Source organism: Telmatherina bonti, assembly GCF_933228915.1.
Source record: "Telmatherina bonti genome assembly, chromosome: 18".
In the NCBI taxonomy this organism is placed as follows: domain Eukaryota; kingdom Metazoa; phylum Chordata; class Actinopteri; order Atheriniformes; family Telmatherinidae; genus Telmatherina; species Telmatherina bonti.
Window position 1 is genome coordinate 22,753,626 of NC_136616.1, and position 12,232 is coordinate 22,765,857.

Genomic DNA, 12,232 nt, shown 5'->3' on the forward strand with positions numbered 1-12,232 from the left:
TGGTCTGGCCATTACAGATATCTTCTGCTTGAGGAAACCATAGACCACCTAAAGTAGATAAGTTAGTTCAAATCATATTCTTTCAACTTTTAATGCTAAGTTTGTGTGTACTTCATCACACCACTACATGTCACACTGCAGTACAGAATGACATGTACATGCAGGAATTCCGCCATTTAATACAAGCGTGTTGGAGAAGGGATGCATATAAAAGCTGTAGGATTGTAGCTCTTGAGGACCAAAATTGGCTCCTCTGCTTTACATCTCTGCTTCACACCCTGTTGACATCGGCAACATCAGGGGTGTTTCATGTTGATACTTGATGGCCTCTAACCTGCAAGTTTTCACTGTATCCCTGCTCCAACACACCTGGCATACATTAAATGTATTCAACAGCCAATGAAGTTCTGCTCAGTGGCTAATTAACTTGAGTCAGGTGCAGGGATACATGGAACAGCCGCAGGACTGTGGCCTTCGAAGACCAGAGCTGGACACCACTGGGCTACATAGATTGATTAAAATATTCAGTAAGCAATACTCATTGATTTTTTGTTTTTTCTCTTTCCATAAAGGGCCTTTCAAAAAGGTTGAAATTCTACTTGACTTGGCTTGTTTAGCAGCGAAGATGTCCTTCAAATATAATAACTGACACACTCCTACTGCTTTAATAAAGGGTCTTCTAGAAACTGGCTACAGGTCTAAATACATGATTTTCAATCCAAGGTCAACTCCCCAAAATGTCAAGCTCTTCCTTAATAGCATACCATCTGTTTCCTCTTTCCTCCACCTTATCTGAGCTAGTCTGGAATTGATGGTGTCCTGTGTTTGTTAGTTCTCCAACACAGGTGTGCACATTGGGTTTATCAATAGTCTGTCATCACTGAAGAAAAAAAAAAGAAAAAGAACAAAAACACCAAACTGATGAGTACTAGAATATAAACACTCGGTAAGAGAGTTACAAGTAGTTACCTCATGGAAGGTTGTTCTTAATTTCCTTTTGTTGGCGCCTTGCTAAGTATTTACAATAGTATGCTTAATTGCTGGTCACACTTAATTATGACATGAGTGTCACTTCTTTTTTTTTTTTTTTTTTAGACATTTTGTCTGATATGATGAGGCTGCACAAAAAAAACTTACCTCAAGTTATTGTTAATCACTTTGTGCCACACACACCCTCTTACCACCAATGCACATCACCTGACAATGATTAAATCCAGTGAGTAGAAGCATTGCTCAGAGTGTAATAGTGGAAATAATAGGGTCCAAACACTTACTTGTGTGATGATAGTGCATGCAGAGTTGGACACACAATCTCAGGTTGCCATTGATTAAAATCAAGCCAATTAAGAACGAACAAGAACAGCAGGGCAACCAATTATTTGAACGCTTTGCTCAAAATCTGAAATTAAACTACAAAACTGCTGCACAAACTTTCCAGTTCTGAGAAAAACCAAATATCAGTGTGGCATGCATTTGTGGTTTTTATATAAAATCTTTTTCTATCTCCAGATATCAGAGCCGTTTTGAACTTACATCAGCGAAATAAACTGCCTTTTAAATTAAACAGTAGTTCAACTCAAAGGTGTGTAACAGAAATTTAAACATGCCTCTTGAGAGTTATATTGAAGTTGATTTTTTTCTTAGTTTATCTAAGTTTAGACTGCATATCACCCGGCCTGGTTTCTCAGTAGCCCAATTAGAGAACATGACATTTTACAACTACATCATTTATGTCTAACTGTGTGCTGGTATGTGCTAGCATCCAGATAAACCAGTGACTATCAAGCCATTTCCCGCTCCTGTGAAGAAAGCAGATGTGTACACATTAGTGAGATTATCCCTTTAGGAGATCTCATTAAATTGCAGGATCACAGCAGTGTCCAATCAACAGTAACCACAGACAATCCACAGGGCTTAGAGCTAAACATAGAACTTATATTTGGTTTTGCACTCAAAAATGTTCCCATGCCAAAAATGATTCTGTTAAAGGAAGCCCTGCTTTGATAGAAAGCCTTATCTTTTTTTTTTTTTTTTTTTAATGGAATATTTTCAAGGTACACTGATTATAATCAAGCAAGGTCAAGAGATTAATGGATCAGTGCGATTACATGAAATCACAATCGCAGCCCTTGTTAACCAATATCAGGAAACCACCTCTTTTTTTTAACAAAACATTTAACAAAGAGGAAAAGCCACAGTTCGGACTTGCAAATAAAGAGAATAAGAAAAAAAAACACACAGACAGTCTGTATGTTGAAAGTTTTTAGGATGCTGCTCCAGCATCTGGGAGCAGCCACCTACCCTGCTGCAACGCAATCGTCGTCTCCAATCTACAATATGCTGATTCCATCATAATAAAGAAAATTGGCTCAATCCCTGAGGAGAGAGGTCCTAATAGAAAATAATTCTGCCCTTGAAACACTCTAGGCTTGTCTTTGATTAGATGATGCTATCTTTGTTTAGACTTGAGCATCTGGGGCAGGACCATGTGTTCATATATTTAATTAAAATACCATTGCTTGCACTGACAAAGGGTACTTATCTCATCAAAGTGTCCACCCTGGATTTTTTTTTTCCTCTTAATTCAAAAGATTATCTGTGCTGATTGTCCATAGAGGTGGTATGGATGGGGGGGAGGGGGGGGGGGGGGGGGGGGGTGGTGAGTATGGAATCTATTGGCTTGTCAGAGGCAGTCGTCTGCCGTCCACCTTGACTGCGAGCCAGACATCATCACCGCATGCCATCTGCTTCAGAGAAAGAAATATTTTACCTTTATCGCTGCATATTTATCAGTCATCTAAAGGTGTATGAGAGCATAATTACACTGTCATTATGGTTGTCACAGCCTAGCAGCAACATAATCTGTATTTTTGACTCGCTGAAAATGGACCGTTCTGTGTCACTACAAACTTTAACTTCAACATAGTCTGTGGGAAGCACTGGAAAGGCACCTGCATTCGTTTTAAACTGAATGGTAGAGTTTTAATTAATTATAATAAAGATTTGTTGGGGATATGTCAGAGTGAAAAGCAGTAGCATTTCCAAAAGAGTCTGATGCCAGAATGAGGATGATTATGTTGGTCAAAAGCCCAGATTTAACAGTTTTACAACAAATACAGAAAAATAAATTCAAAGACTGCAAGATTACTGCTCTCTCTTGGCTGCAAAATCATTAAATGCCCAAACTTTCCTTTCTGACTTCATGTCAGTTTTGGTTCGGTTAGAGTTTGGCATAAAAAAAAAAAATGTTTATGGGATTGCATGTTGGGCTCTTCTCTTTAGAAAACGAATGTGTAACTATGTTTTGAAAATGTCGACAAAAGCTTCCAAAAAGTTGATATATTTTGTTTTGAAAAATGATAGTTTACCTTATTTCTCAGTTTGCACACACTCCTCCCTGCATATTGCTTTGTCTCACTAAAGGTCAGGCCCCCTAAACGAAATGTTCCTGTTTCACAGAAATAATTTTGAAATAATGATGCGATGTCAACTAAATTGTTGTAACTTTCAGCTTAACTACTATTTTCGTCAAACGATAATTCATTAAATTCAATTTATTTGTTTACATTGTTGGCACTGCAATGGACTGGTGACCTGTCCATGATGTACCCTGCCTCTCGCCCAGTGATTTCTGGGATAGGCTCCAGCTTCCATGTTACCCTTAATTGGACAGGCCATTAAAAAAAAATGACTGATTCTCTGACTTCTACGTTTAATTCAGTCTATGTTAGTATAATGTCCCACAAACTGTTCAAATGCTGAGGATGCTGACCTAAAAAAAAAAGAAAAAGAACACTTATTTGAGAAAAGAGGGACTTAATAGGAGCAGAAGACTGCAATGCAAAAAAAAGAATCCAACGCTGGATCCACCACGTCCACCTTCACTTGGCTTAAAACACACCTGAAGAGATGACTCACTGTTAGCATCTATGTTAGCTTAGAGCCACACTAGTGTAAACATTATCTTATTAGTAAATGTAACCAAGTTTTATCTGGTTCATCTAGCTAATAGTTGATAACACAATAAATGCAGATGAGACATCCAGTGTTTTCAATTTGTCAAAGTTTGCAAAGTTTTCTTATTCACTCTCAAACTCAAGGGAAAAACATCCAAATCAACCTCTAAAATGCAAATGAGTAAGATGGTATGTTACACTACATGCATTGTGTTAAAATTCTGTTAACTCCATCATATTGGCTCCACTCTATGTGGTCAGAAGAGACATTTACTGACTGGGACTTTGCCACGATTATCTTAAACTAGGATTAAACTGGAATTAGACCTCGTGTAAACAACAGGTTTTTACTGGATCTCAGTTGCTCATTTAGGACTGTGAGGAGTAGTTATAGTGCCTGCAAATATTGGATCTACATTTATTGAAATATGAATAAATATTTATGTTTTTTGTTCAGTTTTACAAACATTTTTTTGATACTCACCTTACACAGTTATTTCAAGCCCTTTATGCGGGGATCAACATCTGTGGACCTCTTGAGCCACTGTCCTCCAGGTTTTTTTTCTTCGTGTTTACCTGCTGCAGTACACCTGTGTTAAATTACTAAGGGATCATCAAGATGCTTTTGCAGAACTTAACAAAAAGTCAGTTGGATCAAGTGTGATTTGGATTATGTGTGTTTTAATACGGGAACCTGCAGAGCAGTTGGTGATACCTGCACCAATATGTAGCATGCTGCATTTCCTCGCTATAGTTAGGTACAAAAGCTTCAAACTTCAGAATAGGTTTTGAAAATTTCTCTGTAGTTCCTGATGGATTTTTGTTCATATTTAAAAGTCCTGGAAAGGTTATGTTTACAGCATAGCATATTTATGATTCTGAATATATTTCCATTTTTATCTACAGCAGGGGTGTACATAAAGTTGGTCCTTGGGGGGCCGCAGTCCTGCAGGTTTTCAATGTTTCTCTTTTCCAGCACACGTGGCTCACATAATTGGATCCAACAACCAATGAAGTTCCAAACAGTGACTGATTCATTTGAATCAGGTGCGTTGGAACAGGGATACACTGAAAATAGGACTGCGGCCCTCGAGGATCGGACAACCTTGATTTACAGGTTTTACTAATTCAGTAACCAAAGAAACTGTTCAGAGATGAGGGACAAAGCATTTGTCTGTTTAAGCTAAAGATCAGTGCCAGTACTAGATGAAGGGTGAGTATGAATTTAAAATTTCTTAGAAATGACGAGACAGCAAGCGCTGCATGGTAGATTATTTATTACAACTAAAAGTGACTTGGCTTGGACTTGAGTCATAAGACTTAAGACTTGACTTGGACTAAAAAGGGACTTGTAAACATCTCCTACCAGAGGAGACAACGAGGCAAAAACAACACTACTGAGACTATAGGAATATAGTTTTGTTGTCATTGCTGTTTTGTTTTTCTCTTTGTATTTTCTGATCTTATGTGAAATGTTTAGTCCAAACTGTTGCTTAAAAATTCTAACTCAACAAATAAAATAAACAAAAAATTTGTGAGAAAATAAGTATACTACTTTATGTCATGAAAAATGCACTATGCTTTTGTCTTATTTAACTGTGCAGTTTCTTCTTATCAAAAAATGCAAAAAAAAAAAAAAAAATCTAACATCCCTTACAAAAGGTTAAAGAAATGAAATGCAGTAATAATGTCAAAAGTCACCATCCATGCAACGCTTTGGTTTGATAATGTTCAGATTGTAAACAAGACTGCAGCTGATCCTCACAACTCTCAAAAGATCATTCCAGGAATAAAGCAATTCACCACCCACACCATGCTGCAACACTCATCTTAGTTAGGGGTAGCACACTCCATTCCCTGACCTGCAGTAGGGCCACAATTCCCTGGATAGTAATTACCGCTTCCCTGGCTAGCATGCTCCTTCTCCTGTGGCCTGTGCTCAGAAAATGATCTTCCTAATGAACTCACAGAGGATTGTTATGAATGTCACGTAACCTGTTTGTCTGTGGCAGGAGGGGCCTGTTTGCTTCTCGCAGCTGAGCAAGTACTCTGATTCTGTCAGGCATTAGAGGAGGTCTTAAAAGTTTAGCTGCTTATCACCTCCACTCATTTCATGAAAGAAAATTAAATTGGAGGATATCATGATAAGGGCTTGAGTGACCAAAGGTCAGGGGTATTGGAGGAGAGTAATTAAAGAATATTTAAGGATTCATCATAATTTTATAGGCGAAAAACACAAAATAGATCAAATGACACTTATTAAATGAGAAAAGCAAATTTGCAAAAGGCTGCATGCAAGGCTGAGTGCTTGTACCTGCATGTTTTGCTTGTACCTATCTTTTAGAGATAAGTCATTTAGCAGTTTTGTAAGTAAATAATCATATTTAATATCAGTTTTTGCTTGAATCTAAATCTGAATATGCATTTAAATATGTCTTTACTCCTCCTGGATGAGGCATTGATTGTCTTTAATCAGTGTCTTGTTGACTGGACAAGGCATCAAAATGCATTCATGTGGTAAATTTCATGATTATATAAAAATAAATACCTGAACCTTTCAATTCCAAAGTATAAATAATGACTGAAAATCATTTCAAACTGCAGACAAAATGGTTTAATGAAAGCATGGCATGTAATTGCTTTTAAAACTTTATTTCAGCTTTCATCTGGTGATATAATAGCCTTATTTTAACCTCATAATGCACAAATTTTATTTATTTATTAACCTCATTTCACCTTTCCTCTTCCTGTTTATCACTGTGACAAACTTGGTAATTATGTTTGTGAATTGTGATATTCAATAGATTATATATATATATATATATATATATATATATATATATATTTTTTTTTTATTCCTCAGTAAGTGGCCGTGTATTGGATGACTAATGTTAACTCTAGTGACTAATATGCAAATGCACCACCCTAGCCCATGCATATATGAGAAAACGACTTTAATAACAGACATCTACTGGGGTGTCCAGTATGTTTGAAGGGGCTGAAGCTACCTGAACTGTCTTTCAAAACTGCAACTTCAAACACCTAAAAATCTAAATGTTATCACTGTGTCCGGGGGTAGTGGAATGAAAGAACCCAAATGCAGGACAGAGAGGCAGATGAAATGCAGAAACAATGTTCAATGCAGATACCTGACATGGAAAATAGACAGACTTGAAGCCATGACAAAGACGCAACAAGATGACCTGACAAAGGAAGGTGAGAACCAAGAAGTAGAAACACACTGAGGGAGTAACGAGGATCCGGTGAAATGAATCAGAAAATCAAACAAGGTGAGCAGATGAACAGGAAGCAAACAGGCTACAATTACTCAAGGGAGCTAAAGAGAGAAATTTATTAAATAAAACAGAAAACTAGAACAAAAGGCCAAACAAAAACTCCAAACCATGACACAATGAACAATTTGGGATGTTTTGTCTTCATGAAATGCCTACATGAAATAAGAAAAAAACAATGAAAGTACAAACCAGATTATTAATTTCACCAACAAACGATATTATATAAAATGACATGAAATAAAAATACTTTAATAATCCCCAAATGGAAATTCAATATTGTAGTTGATAATAATTAAGTTGAGGAGGTCTTGTTCCGGAGGCTGATGGCTGCTGGCAGGAATGATCTTCTGTATCTTTCAACTTACATCGGATCTGAAGAAGCCTCTCACTGAACACACTTTGTTGTTTCATCACTGTTTTTGTGGAGAGGGTGTGAAGAATCCTCCATCATCTTCATCAGCTTGTGCAGCATTCTTCTTTGGACAATCAGCTCCAGCGGCTCCAGAGTTACTCCAAGCACAGAACCAACTTTCTTGATCAGTTTGTTGATTCTCTTCAAGTCTCTAGTTCTGATGCTACTACCCCAGCAGATGGCTGCAAAGCTGACTGCACATGTAAGTGCTCATGAACACTGTGTAATATAGAAATAAAAACATTTAGTTTCAGTCAGTGCATTTTATGAAGCATACATAATTGTCATGACATTTGTATTTTTAAAAACAAATGTCTTGGTGTGCTTAAGTAGCTGGCATTAAATGTCAACAGTGACTGAGTTTAGTAAGTTCAATGATTAAATGATCAGGAATTGATAACAGAGCTACACGGGTGAACATGTTACAGCCAGTATTTTCTATTAGTTCTGGTTAGATTCCTAAAATATTGTTATTTGATCCCCACTTTTTATGGAGGTGGAGATTGAAGAGTGACCAAACTGAACAGATGCCTTTCATCCTGGAGTCTCGTAAATAGACAAGGGACTATTGCAGGCAGGGAGGGAAGAAAACAAAAAATAATAATAATAATAATAAAAAATAAATCATAACAATAAATTATGATAAAATAAATAATAATAAATAATAAAAAAAAATTCACATGTTCTACTCTTGCATTACATGGCAGCACCAGTGTCCATTTGGACTTGCATCAGTCTGATTAGCACTCATCCATGTTGTCCCTACTGTGATTTCTTGCTTGTGCTGCTCTCACTCTCAGATGTAAGTCGCTTTGAATGAATGCATCTGCTAAATTAATGTAGAATAGAATAGAAGCAAACTGTTTGAAAATTATGAAATTTGTTCTAAAATAAAAGAAAAATGTTTTGGGAATAAAAGATCTTGTTCTGTTTTCTTTATATAAATTAAATATGAAATTTGAGAAATGCTTTATTTAACCATGAAGTAAATTTCAACTAGTTGTTTTTGTTTAATTTTATTTGAGAACAATGATCCTAATTATTTATAGGATGAAGAAGTAGATAATACTTGGGTTCAGAGATGACAGCTGGGAGGAATGATACCTGGAACCTTTCTGCCTTGCGTTGGAGTGTGTTCACGGAAAGACGTGAACACACTCTGTTTCTTGACTGTGTTGTATTAGAGACCTTCACCATCCTTTAGCTTTCTGCAGATTTTGTTGTTGTTGTTGTTGCGGACACAGTGCTGAAGCAGTAGACCGACAAAGTCTGAGATGTGTTCATGCAACCATGTCTTTGTGAACTACATAATATTACTTTATGTTTTTTGTTTTTCAAACCATAGCAACTCAAACACTTCCATTTTGCTAGCCAGCAATCTCATGTCCCCTATCAGAACAGTTGAAAGAAACGATTTGAATCACTTCCGTTCTTCCCTCTGCCTCGCTCCTGCCCTGCCCTTTTTCTTTCTTTTCAACTCCTTTGGGATTTGGTGTGTTATTTCGCTGATTATCTTGACTTTGGAAAGCTTAATCAGTGGATCCCACTGGTAAATAACTCCTCTGTTGCCATGGAAACTCCTCATAACTCTTGAAAAAGTCCAAAGTATGTGGAGAAATCACTTGAGCACAGCCTCAGAACCAGGAAAAAAAAAAAACCTTTAAAAGATTAACTTGATTGTGACTGTGTTGAATAAATGGCTTTTGGGGAAAACAGCTGGACTTATTACAGTTTCCTTCCATAACGCACTATATTCTAGCCTGGAATTTTATCAATATAAAAATAAAAAAGACATTTATATGAACAGAAATAACAAAATAAAATACTGCTACTAACACTACTACAAATAATACCATTCAATTGTATTTCCTTCATGTACTCTTGTTCCCATACACACAGCTGGAAATGGCATTGACTCACCTTTCATTTGGAACCCTGCCAGACATCCCATCATTGATTTCCTACTATAGGGTGAGATATGAAATGTGCAATTTTGTTATCACATCTCAGCTACTTATGTACTGTTGTTCCCAAGACATGCAGGCGTTCCTTTGGCCTCACACACTTGTAGATCCCTGCCCTCACACATACACACACACACAGCTACTCGTAAACACAGATATTCACAGTTGCTGGTAATGACATGTGGTGACAACAGGCAAGACGTGCGTTTTCCAATACCATCGCCTCGACCAGATAACCCACAGATAGACACTTCTCCTTATCTGTTGTTTTTTGTTCATGTTTCCTCTGCATGCATTCGCACAATCCCCCCTAACAACTACATATGTCCGTCCTATGAGACAGAAAAATAAAAAAAAATAAAAAAACAAGATGACACATTTAGAAACGTCTAGCTTAAATTTTACCTGCTGAGTAACAAGATTACTGGTATACAGTTGTATATGGAGTAGGTTGTGTCACACTTACTAATACTGTTATATTAAAGCTTCATTAAATCAGCTGTGGGCCCAGTGATTAAGGGAAGTGGAGACGGAGTGTCTGAAAAGGGACATTGGAAACACAGACATTGCCCTTAACTGTCAGCAACAAGGTCATCTGCAGTCGCATGGATCATCCTATCAAACAGCTTGCTTTAGAGTGCCTCCTTAGAGGCTACAAATGTATTGCTCCATTCATGGAAAACAATGGCAGAGTTATGGCTAAATTATAATATGTTACTCAAATAAATCCTTAATAACCCCTTAAATAAATGCAAACATCCCAGAGTGTGGCTTAATCTTTGCCAGTATTTAAGATTACAAAACGAATTTCTAGCACAAATAGCATGTATTGACTATTACTTCAAAAGTTCCAAAGTGGCCTATTTAAAGAGCAGCAAGTGCATGCCTTTCTTGTTAGTACTGTGGGATTCAAGGAGAAAATCTCTAGAGTGGCAATCAAGGATTTTAATTTAAAGTCTGATGACCCAGCCGCTGAAATCAATATACATCTGTACAAGCCAGAAATATTCTCACATGGGTAAACAGAGTAAATAAGAACTGAAGGACTTCAGAATCCAATCCAGCCAATCTGTAGCTTTTAATATGTCAGTAAGTCTGCACGGTATCCCATGCCAATACCGTTTTGTGCCACACGAGCATGCTTCTGGGGAGCATCGGGGCATGGAGCTGCTTGTGAGCTGGCATGAGAGCTCATTTATAAAATGAAAAAGGAGCAGAGTCACATCTTTAGCACATTTCATGAACTCAGCCGGGTTTGCAAATGCCAGTCAAAGTGATGCAGCGCTGACGTGCAGAGCACTTTCTGTCCACCCAAGTCATATCTCTAAGTAAAGAAACATGCTCACTGTAAGCATATGAGCCAGAGAAAGTGCTGGAGTAGCCTTCCTTCCCTTCATCTTGTGACCCAATATCCTGGCTGGAATGAGAGTAGCCTAACGTCTCTGGCAATGTGAGTGACTCTACCATCAACCACCAGCTCAGTGATCAGAGGCTGAAGACTCCATCTTTTTTGATAATGCTTTACATACAGATTATATTGTAAAAACAAAAAGTATTAACAAATGTAAAAGAACAGAACGTCTGCAAATGTTCTACAAGCTGTGCAGAAATCAGTAAGGGGGAAAAATAAATGTGTTTGGGAACATAAAAACCAAAAACAGATCAGCCTGTCCCCAAATCAGACATTTAGATGCTTTTTTTTTTTTTTTAAACTAAAAACAGTGAAGACTAACAAAACAAAACAAAACAAAAAACATACGAACACTAAATATCGAAATCATTTCTGTGCCTCAACATTTGACTAATTTATTTTTCTGATCCAGAAGAAATGATTGTGGTTTCCTGAAAAAACAATATTTTTATGATTCTGCCATCATTCCAGTCCACCCGTTCAGGCCAATGTATCCATGTTGTTGTCTTTCAGAATTGTATGCTATTTAAGTGTAAAACTTCACATTGAAACTAAGCAACTCTCAGTTGGATCCCCCAGAAATTTCACAACAAATAGGAGCTTAATTGACCTGTTGTTATTGAAATAACTTGATGCTTTCCAAAGCAACCCAAGCAAGTACTGGTAGTCACTGGTAGTCATGTGATATTTCACAAAAGAAAGAAGACAAGAAGTGAAAATCTCATTAGGTTGGTTTCATAAAGACATTCAGTCTTCACAAAGTCTGGAAATAATGTCTGCCTCCAATGTCCTTATGAGACCTTTGTTAAAGCTTAAGAACTACATTTGGTACATTTTCTGCCAACTTTTTTTAAATTTTTTTTTTTATCTCCTTTGGCATCAGAACCTGGTGTATTGAGGTTATCTATATATTCACGGCTAAGATGGCAGAAAAGAAGAGGAAAAAATGTGCATGAATGACTATTCTGAAGATTAACTATGATTAATCTAGATAAACAGGAAAGTGCCATACCAGTTCAACCCAGTAGTTTATATAAAACAGCAGCAGCTTTAGCTCAACACATTACTTACAATACCTTCAAAAAGTGTGTAAAGAGCTCCGACTGTGCCCTAAACATATAATTATTGGAAGTACAGTAGATAGCTTTTAAAATAAACAGAAATGTAAATGTTTTATCTCTAATTTGGAGACA